Genomic DNA, 10,422 nt, shown 5'->3' with positions numbered 1-10,422 from the left:
AGTTGTTAGAGAATTTATGGGGGGAGAGCTAACGGTGAGCCAAAGAAAGGAATCAGAAATGTCATACAATATTGTTTAAAGAATTAGATGGGCAGTAATACCATTTTTTGAGAAGGAGAAGACAGAGGAAAGAACATTATAAAAAAGATATTTATAGCTTCATTCTGACCATATTTTGTTTAAGTATCAATTTGGTAACAAGTAGATAATTAATTAGATGGTTGGATATGGGAGTTTGAAAACAAAAGGAGTAAGAGGCTAGCTAACTTATCTCAATAGACATCAATGACTAAATTAATCTAAATGATATTAAATCCATGGGATTGGATGAGATTACCTGGAGAGCATTTATCAAATTTTATTTTATTCCAACACTTCAGTTATACTCTCTACTTTTAAGATGTTTTGAGCCTTCTGATTTCTGGCTTTTTAAAGAATTTGTCTACCTGACCCTCTGACACTAAACTCACCTTGCCCAGATTTTCCCACTGAGCGTGCAATGACTCTCCAATCAGCTCCACCTAGGGAAGTTGTGTGTTAACTCAGATGGCTCTTCTCAACTCCCAATATTTTCCTCACTTCTACCCATTACCTTTGCATTTAGAGACAGCTGCATCAGCTCTAAAACAGGGTCTCCAACTCACACAGCACAAAAAGGATTATGTATGCTTATTGAATCAAAGCATGAATGAATGAAACCCAAGGCTATGACAACATGCAAACACATATGCTGCTAAGACTCTTGATTGCTGGACTTGTCTGGGAACAATAGAATGATTTTAATTATCAAAAATTTATTACTAGAACATAGAAATCTTTCTAATGCTTCATCACTTATGAATATTTTCTTATATAATTCATGTAATATGAACTACATATTGAGATTGTAATGCATTCACAATGGTAACCCCATCTACCATTTGCTCTTTCACATTACTGACACAATAGTGTATCCGCAAAAGTAGAAAATTGCTGCATATCAGTGCTCTTTTCTCTTTTCTTTCCTGCTGGTACACTTTATCTGGTAACTCTAGAAGTGGCAATTTTGGACCCATTGGCTGAAATATATAATAAAATGTGAAGAATATCAAGTACAAAAATTTACTGTATATTGATTGTCTGTTTATTACATAACATTTTACCTCCAGATTTAAGCATAAGACAGATATGTAAAATCTACTAACCATATTTTCACATTTGTGTTATTAATCGGAACATTGCAGTTATTGAATTTTTTATAAGTTTGATATTATTAAGCTAAGGGTGCTATATGTACTGCTACAAATAAATATTTAGAAGAAATCATAGTAGAAATTAGTGTGCAACCATTATGCAATATAGTATGGAGATTCTCCAGATATTTGAAAATAGATTTACTATATGATCTAGCCATTTCATTGCTCAGAATTTGTCGAAATGTGATGAAAACAGCATATAAGAAAGGTATCTGTACCCCCATGTTTATAACATCACAATTCACAATAAAAATTAAGATATGGAATCAACCCAGATGTCCATCACCAGATAACTGGATAAAGAAAAAATGAGGCACATATGTACTATGGAATGATACTCAACCATAGAGAAAAAATGAATTTGTTTTTGGTCTTTCACAACTAAATGGATGCAACTGGAAACCATTATGCTTAGTGAAATAAGCCAGTCCCCAAAAGACAAATATCACATGTTTTCCCTGATCTTTGGCAACTAATACACAGAACACAAAAAATTATAGGTATATTATAGGTAGTAAAAATGACACTTTTGGATTTGACTACTAAGTACAGCCCCTGTTCATATACACGAGAAACATCAGGCCTTTTCTGATTTTTTTGTTTGCCTGTTATTCCTCTATTCATTATTTTTCTTACTTTCCATTTATTGTTATGCATATCTAATGGGGTGTTAAACATGTTCAAATACCCCTGTAAATGTGTAATTAGAATAAATTAGTGTAATATAAATTCATGGTAGCCCATAGAATGTCTTTTCTTTTGTTGTTGTTTCCAGATAGATAAGCACACTATAGCTAATTTGAAAGTATTCTTTAGGGAGAATTTTCATTAAATTGTAAAATGTTAGAGCCAGAAAATAACTGACCAGATATATATCTCAGATCTTGATACTCTGAATGCTTTCCACTACACTATATTGCCTCTTCTATAAGAAACACAGTGAGAAATTAGTCTTGGTAATCAAATTTCAGGATTAGACTCCTGAAAACACACAAAAATGTCATTTCTTTGTTATAAACACTAAATGTGTGGGTATTCAATCCTTATTAACAATAATTGCTTGGCAGATGGCATTTTACATCACAGATTTTTGATACAGCATTGTTACTGAAACATGTGTAGGTGTTCTTAAAAATTAAGCATGATGAGTGAATGTAAACATAATATACTTTATGATCCGTATTTCTCTGTTTTTGAAGATTTGATTATACATATTATTGACATTTTAGTTTAAACATTCTGAACTCATGGATTTTAACATATTTGAGACATCTGTATCCACCACTGTTATTTTTATTAATGATGCTTAAATTCCATCAATGTATTTAGTAGAAGGCCTTTTTTAATTGTCTTAGAGAGATTGTCAGACTTGACATAACATTTTTGTTTGTTTTGTTATTGATTCCACTTAATACAAGGTATCTGGAATACTTAATCATTGAAGCAGAATAGTTAAGTACAGGATGCTCAAATGTTGTTTTCAGGAGCTTGGGGGAACACGAAAATGGGGAGTTGCTATTTAGCAGAAATGCAAGACTGATACATTCTAGAAATATAATACAACACTGTGCTTATGGTCGATGATACTATATTATACTCTTAAAAACCCGTAAACAGAAGAGGTTTTATGTTAACATGTTTATTATCCTTTAGAGCTGTTGAACCGAAGCAAAAACTAGAGAGAAGAAAAGGAAGGATCAGTGATAAATGAACATGAACTTCAGAATATAGTTGCTTACAGCTGTATCCTGATTATACTGAGGGTAAGGGGAAAGATCGTTAGTCAATAGTCACCAAAGACATTTTTACCAGGAGGCATGGTAATAATATAAGGTAATACTTTTTTCAGGTAATCCGTGACTCTGATCTTTAAGAGCCCACAGCCTGAAACAGGGCTCCCATATATTCTGCCTCTGACATCATCTGCCTATGAGATATTTCTACTGAGAGGATCCATTTTCACTACAAACGATATGTCCAGAATCTAATTTTCATTATTTACACCTACTAATCTTACTTGTAAAATAGCTTATATTTCCAAGGTGCCTATTTTTCATGACACAGTCTTGTCACCCACAATGAAAACTTCGTGATGCTTTTGAATTTACCTTATTAACCTTTCATGTTAATATCCTTCAGCATGTAGAATGACTAAGTCTTATCTATTCTTTCAAAATCTATCTAGAATTACTTCTTTACTTTATTCTAGCACTTAATGTCCTAGGCTATTCATTTGCATAAACGTATGGCTGGATTATAGCTGTAGTTTTCTAATTGATTTCTTTATCACTTTTTGCTTCTTTGTTATAAACATCCCACACAACTGCTATTATGTTTAATCTTATCTTCTTCATGTTCCAGGGCTTTACACTTAGTAGATCCTCGATATATAATTATGAATAAATAGTCATATATTTAAGCTTAGTTAATAATCTATGTTGATTGCCCTTTGAATTACCAAATTATAAATAGCTTCAAAACATAGCTTCTTTCTATTTCTTTCTCCAAGAAAATGCTTCTGCTCTGTTCTTGTTGATTCTCCCTTAAAACAGAAAATGTCAGTTTTTCCACATTTGGAGTATCCAGAAGCTGCCATTTTGACAAATTTCATATGGTGAACATTAAACTCAGATCTAATTCCTCCTTGGAAACTTTTCTAGCAACGAATGCTTATAACAACGTTCATGGATATTTATTCTTAAAATAAGAATTATATATTGCTATATATCACTATATTGTGTTTGTAAACTATTTGTGCTTGTGGACTTTGTCCAATGACAGCTGATATCTTGACGTCAGAGACATGGCATAGTTTCCTCTTCTTCCATGACTCTCAGTTTCCTCATCAGAAAATTGAAATCAGTTGTATTTGTTTCACAGGACTGTTGTTAGATAATCGCCACAATATTTGTTCAACACAAAACACATGCTCAAACATGCTGCCTTATTTCCATATGTTACTTTTTAAAAAATGATAAAAATGATAAAAGGAAATATCAAATACTTGAGTTAGAACAAATAGAGATTAGCTCTCTACTCTTAGCATAATAGCTATTTAGCAAGTTCTGAGTGAATTGATCTTAGAGAATCATAGAAGAGCACAAGCAATTGCTTTGTTGTTAGTTGTGGTGCAGTAGTGGTAGGAGGGTCTTTTCCTGGGCAACTTTGCTTAAACAGAGAATAGGAATGGTTCAAGGATGGAGACACTGAAGGCATACATTATAAAATATCCATTTTCCCTCAATTCATTCAAGATGACATAGGAAAGCCCAAGAAATCAGGCAAATGAAGCTTGTCACGTGGGACATAAGGTTTCACTGTATTAATTGAATTCCTATTTGGGTGTAAAAAAATCTGAGTAAAGATTCTTGAAATATGACATAACAATACCTCCTCGACTCTGTCAGACACGTAAAATAACAGCTGAAGAAGTGATACAAAATGCCCTTCCATTTGTAAAGGACCACATACCAAGCAAAAGAGATCATCCCATGCAATTATAATGCCTTAAGCATTAATGGAAATTCCAGATGCACACACACACTCACACACAAAACCTGACAAAATCTTCCTAGGTGATACATATACCTGTTTCTTGGCAATTGCCTATATATTTGGAGTTGCAGTATAACTCTATCCCAAAAGACCAAAATTATGTCTTTTCAAATTATTTCTCATGGATGCCAATGTATACTATAATGGGTGTTCAGAAAAAATAGTAATCAGCATCATCATTATAACCTACATGTACTCGGGCCCGGCGCGGTGGCGCAGTGGTTAAGGTCCTTGCCTTGCACGCCCGGGATCCCATATGGGCGCCGGTTCTAATCCCGGCAGCCCCACTTCCCATCCAGCTCCCTGCCTGTGGCCGGGGAAAGCAGTCGAGGACGGCCCAAAGCCTTGGGACCCTGCACCCACGTGGGAGACCTGGAAGAGGCTCCTGGCTCCTGGCTTCGGATCGGCCTAGTATCTGCCGTTGCGCTCACTTGGGGAGTGAATCATTGGACAGAAGCTCTTCCTCTCTGTCTCTCCTCTCTGTATATCCGCCTTTCCAACAAAAAAAATAATAAAAATAAATCTTTAAAAAAATAACCTACATGTACTTAACAGAGTTCTTTAAAATTCGTAGTTTTAACATATATTCAAATTCAACGGAACATTTAATGTGATTATGATAAACTTTTAAACATATATGTTCTTACATATATGTTTTGCTACATAAATCACTAAAGAAAGCGGAATAGATTTATTTTTCATAATAACAAATGGCAAAACAAGGTTCAGAAAAACTGACATTCCAAAACCATATGGACATTCAGTGGTAGAGCTAGAACTAAATTGTTTGATTTACAAGCCCAGACCAGTCCCTGTTCTCCACTTTACAATACTAACTTCAGTTAAATTCTTAACAAATCCTTTTTTATGAATTCCTGACACTTGAGGTTTAACTTGTCAAGAAAGAAATTCAGTTCATCCCCCAAGACACCACTCTGGCTTTTACCACAGTTGACACCATCATTCACTTAGTCTTCTAGACTGACAGCCTTAAAATTATTTTTGATTCTTCTCTTTCTCTGATCCTGTCAGCCATATTGAAACTAAATCCAGTGTTACCATTTTTCTTATCTGTATCTCCTGTGTTTTTTATCGATTACTAGAGAGGGTCGTACTTAGATCCCATCAATTCTCTACAAGTTTTAACACTCTAAAAAGTCAAATAAATATATCAAAATGTTGATGTTATATGTAGTATGTTATTACACCCATTATTTTGGAATTCAAACAATCCATCTAGTCAGCAGAACATGGGCTAAGATATAAACGAAACTTTCAATAGTTGCTCCAGAGGCATAGAAGTGAATACAGATTTTGAGGCTGATGACAGGTTTTGATTCTAGATATCTTTGTTTCCTAATTCTTAAAACTTTTTTTTTAAGATTTGTTTTAAATTTTTATTGGAAAGTCAGATATACAGAGAGGAGGAGAAACAGAGAGGAAGATCTGTCCATTGATTCACTCCCCAAGAGACTGCAACAGCCAGAGCTGAGTTGATCTAAAGCCACGAGCCAGGAGCCTCTTTCAGGTCTCCCATGTGGGTACAGTGTCCCAAGGTTTTGGGTTGTCCTCGACTGCTTTCTCATGCCATGAGCAGAGAACTGGATGGGAAGCTGAGCCGGCAGAATATAAACCCACACCCATGTGGGATTCCGGCATGTGAAAGACGAGGACTTCAGCCACTAGGTTACCACACTGGGTCCTGTTTCCTAATGTTTAAAATTCATTACTACAAACATGAATTGATTTGATTAGAAAAATGATTATCAAAAGCAAACTGATTCATCCATCCATTAAAGAAATATTTATCAATAACCTTCAAATTCCTGTGTGATACAGTGGTGAACAAGTCAGACACCATCTTGTTTTCAAGTATCTTGAAACAATGATAGAGTGACAATAAATAATGGTACGGTATTGTATAATTCTGTATTTAAAAAATCTAGAAGATATGATTTTGTTTGTTTTCACTATAAAGAAATTTCAAATCATTGAAATGATAAGTATATTTATCCTGATTGACTGATGCATAAACTAAACAAGTGAAGATTCATTACATAATATTCTATAAATATGTATAATTTTATGTCCATTCTGCAAAAAATCTTAAATACAGGCTTGCTAAAAGCTATTTTAAAAGTTTTAAAAATAGCAGACAGTATAAAAAGGAGCGATGTAATTTTTTTGGTAGGGACATTGAACCTACTAAGATAGTATTTCTCACACTGTGGTTCAGAAATTGCTTTCATTAGAGCAACATTGGCACTTGAAGCAATTCCCAGGCCCTATCACAAACTTTCTGAATAAAAAAATCTGGGGTGGGTCCTCAAACTCTCAAGTCTTAACAATACCCCAAATGAGTTTTATCCACTCTATAGTTTGCAAACTCATCTCCAAGGCGATAGTCTTCACTTTTCTTATGGGCAATTTCTATAGTAAATACACAATGCTCTAAAAAGCTGTTAAAAATTATATAAGGAAACATCAAATACTTGAGTTAGGGCATCAAGCTAAAAATTACTAATCTAAATATGGTTGGATTAACTATGGACTTTTTCCTGAAGATGAAGAGTTAAAAGTTAGGTTTCACAACACATGATGTCAATGAGGTAGCAGCTAAAATATTCCAAAAAATGGATTATTAAAAATACATGGAGATAAGAGTAAACAATTATGACTACAGGATTAATTAAACAAATCTGTTCATAGTAGAGAGCAATGTTCAGATGAAATTTCCTGAGGTTAACAAGAATAGGTTAACACCTCAGTTAAAGGTCTTGCTTATGAAACTGACAAGTTTCCATTTGATTTAGATGACAATCAATGGATGTTCTTGCTAGGGGTGGATGAAATCACACAAATAATTGTATGAGAAGTGATATTTCATAGTGTTATACAAGTTGGAGGAAAAAAGATCAGAATAAATGGAAATCTCTGTAATAGTGGCAGAGTAATACTAATATAGATTATAGATATAATACAATATAATATAGATATATTTGTATTAGGTACTCAGCTACACAGATGGCTGTGAAAATTGTATAGAATAAAGATTTACGAATATTCAGTAACAAATTATTTTAAATTGTAGCTTCATCTTTTCCTTTTTTTCCCTTCTGTATAATTACAATTGATGGGGGCCGGCGCGGTGGCTCAGTGGTTAAGGTCCTCGCCTTGCACGCCCGGGATCCCATATGGGCGCTGGTTCTAATCCCGGCAGCCCCGCTTCCCTTCCAGCTCCCTGCCTGTGGCCCGGGAAAGCAGTCGAGGACGGCCCAAAGCCTTGGGACCCTGCACCTGCATGGGAGACCCGGAAGAGGCTCCTGGCTTCGGATCGGCATAGCATCAGCCGTTGCGCTCACTTGGGGAGTGAATCATCGGACGGAAGATCTTCCTCTCTGTCTCTCCTCTCTGTATATATCCGCCTTTCCAATTAAAAAAAAATAAAAATAAATCTTTAAAAAAATAATTACAATTGATGTTGAGCGTAAAACCATGTAAAATTAAACCCAATATTTTAACAATAGGTTTATTTATATTAAAAAATTAAGGTAATGGTAATACTCCATATAATCATAACTATGTGTACATTAGTGAAAATAGGTTATATCAGAGCATGGGAAATTATGAAGTCCAACAGTATTTGGCAACATTTTATTCCTGTTTTTTGAGATTTATTTTATTCATTTGACAGCTAGTAGAGAGAGAGATATGGAAAGACAGGAGCCAGAAAGTAGAGTGGCAGGGATCCACATGAGTAGTAGGGGTTTAAGTATTCACTGGCCCCCTATGCCCTGACTGCTCGCTAGGGGACCTTCTGAGCTACTCAGGCTGTGCCCCCCAGGTATCTGCGCTGTGGCTGCCACAATCTGCAGGATGTTCTACGGGGTCCTCTCCACTCCAGGCCTGGGTGCGCCTGGGAACAACCCAGAGCTCTACGAAGAAGTGAAGCTGTACGAAGAATGCCCGACAACTGGAGAAGTACAACAACCTGGCAGAGCTGTTTGCAATGGTGAAGACAATGCAGGCCCTGGGGAAAGCCTACCTCAAGGACTGTGTCACCCCCAACGAGTACATAGCTGCCTGCTCCTGGCTCCTGGTCCAGTACAAAGCTGCCTTCCAGCAGGTCCAGGGCTCAGAAATCAGCTCCATTGATGAATTTTGCCGCAAGTTCTGTCTGGACTGCCCTAAGGCCATGGAATGGATCAAGGAGGACAGGCGCATCATCATAAAGGATGACAAGGGCCACCTGAACCACTGCATCGCTGACGTTGTCATGCTCTTCATCACGGTCATGGACAAGCTGTGCCAGGAGATGCGCACCATGAATGAGAACCAGCCTGACCTGCGGGAGCTCATGGAGACCATGCACCGCATGAGCCACCTGCCTACTGACTTTGAGAGTTGTCAGACGGTCAGCTAGTGGCTACAGACCCTCAGCGGCATGTCGGCATCTGATGAGCTGGATGACTTCCAGGTGTGCCAGATATTCTTTGACCTGGAATGGGTCTACAACGCCTTTAACCATTTCCTGCACTCCTGAGTGCCGTGTGTCTCTATGGCTCCTGCTCCTCATCTCCTGTGTGGGCCCTGGGCCTGAGAGTGTGTCAGATCACCAGGAGCACTGTCTCCCAATAAAGATGCTATTACACACACACACACATCAGAAGCGAAGCAGCAGGGACTTGAGCCAGTTGGAAACAAAATGGAATGTCAGCATCCCAGGCAGCACTTGGCTGTACCACAACACTGGACTCAAAATGCTTTTCTTTTAAGTTAAAAACTCTGCCAGATGCCCATCAAAAGAGGAATGGATTAAAAAATAGCCGTGAATCTACTTAATGGAATACTACACACGCATTTGAATAGAATACAATTTTAACTTTTGCAACAAAATGGTTTTAACTAGAGACCATTATGCGCAGTGAAATAAGCCCACCCCAAAAGGACAAATATCGTATGTTCTTTTTAATACGAAGCAACATTCAACCAAAATACAAAATACATATAGGTGAACAAGTATATATATATATTTTTTCATACTAGAATTGCTTAATGGAGAATAACATGCTAGGAAACAAGGAAAAGCTGCAGTAGGCATGTCTACTCCTGATGAAAAGGAGGACTCCCAATGAAACGGTCAAATACAGCTTGCCAATATGATGCTAAATTTTCTATCTTTGGTTATACCTACAGTGCCATGGTATACTTAAATAGTAAAATGTTAATGTTAAAATATTATTACAAGAATATATTATTATAATGATATGGAGGGAAATGGTGTGTGGGAAATATAGGGAGGGAGGAACAGGTGGCAAAGGGGGCAGCCCTATACTCATAAAACTGTATCATGGAAAATAATAAAAATAATTTTAAAAATAAAGTTTAAAATGCTCATATCCTAGTTTAAAAAAAAATAATGTTCTCAAAGATACTTTAATTTATTTAAGAGACAGAGTATATGGAAAAAGGGAGAGACAGAGCATGACAGAGAGGGAGGGACAGAGAGAGAAAGAGACTTTCATCCAAATGGCTGTTGCATCCAGAGTTGAACCTGTTCAAAGCCAGGAGCTTCCTCTGGTCTCTCATATGAGTGCAGGGACCAAAACCCTTGGGCCATCTTCCATGGCTT

General features: G+C 36.5%; 1 pseudogene; it reads left to right on the top strand.

Annotated features, from left to right (window-relative positions):
• Window positions 1-8,666: 8,666 nt before the first annotated feature.
• Window positions 8,667-9,432, top strand: LOC121169357 (annotated as a pseudogene).
• Window positions 9,433-10,422: the final 990 nt, after the last annotated feature.

The sequence above is a fragment of the Ochotona curzoniae genome, unplaced genomic scaffold (genome assembly GCF_017591425.1).
Source record: "Ochotona curzoniae isolate NIBS_2020 unplaced genomic scaffold, NIBS_Ocur_1.0 scaffold_1852, whole genome shotgun sequence".
In the NCBI taxonomy this organism is placed as follows: Eukaryota; Metazoa; Chordata; class Mammalia; order Lagomorpha; family Ochotonidae; genus Ochotona; species Ochotona curzoniae.
Note: the sequence above shows the minus strand (reverse complement) of the source record. Positions and strands in the feature narration are given on the sequence as shown.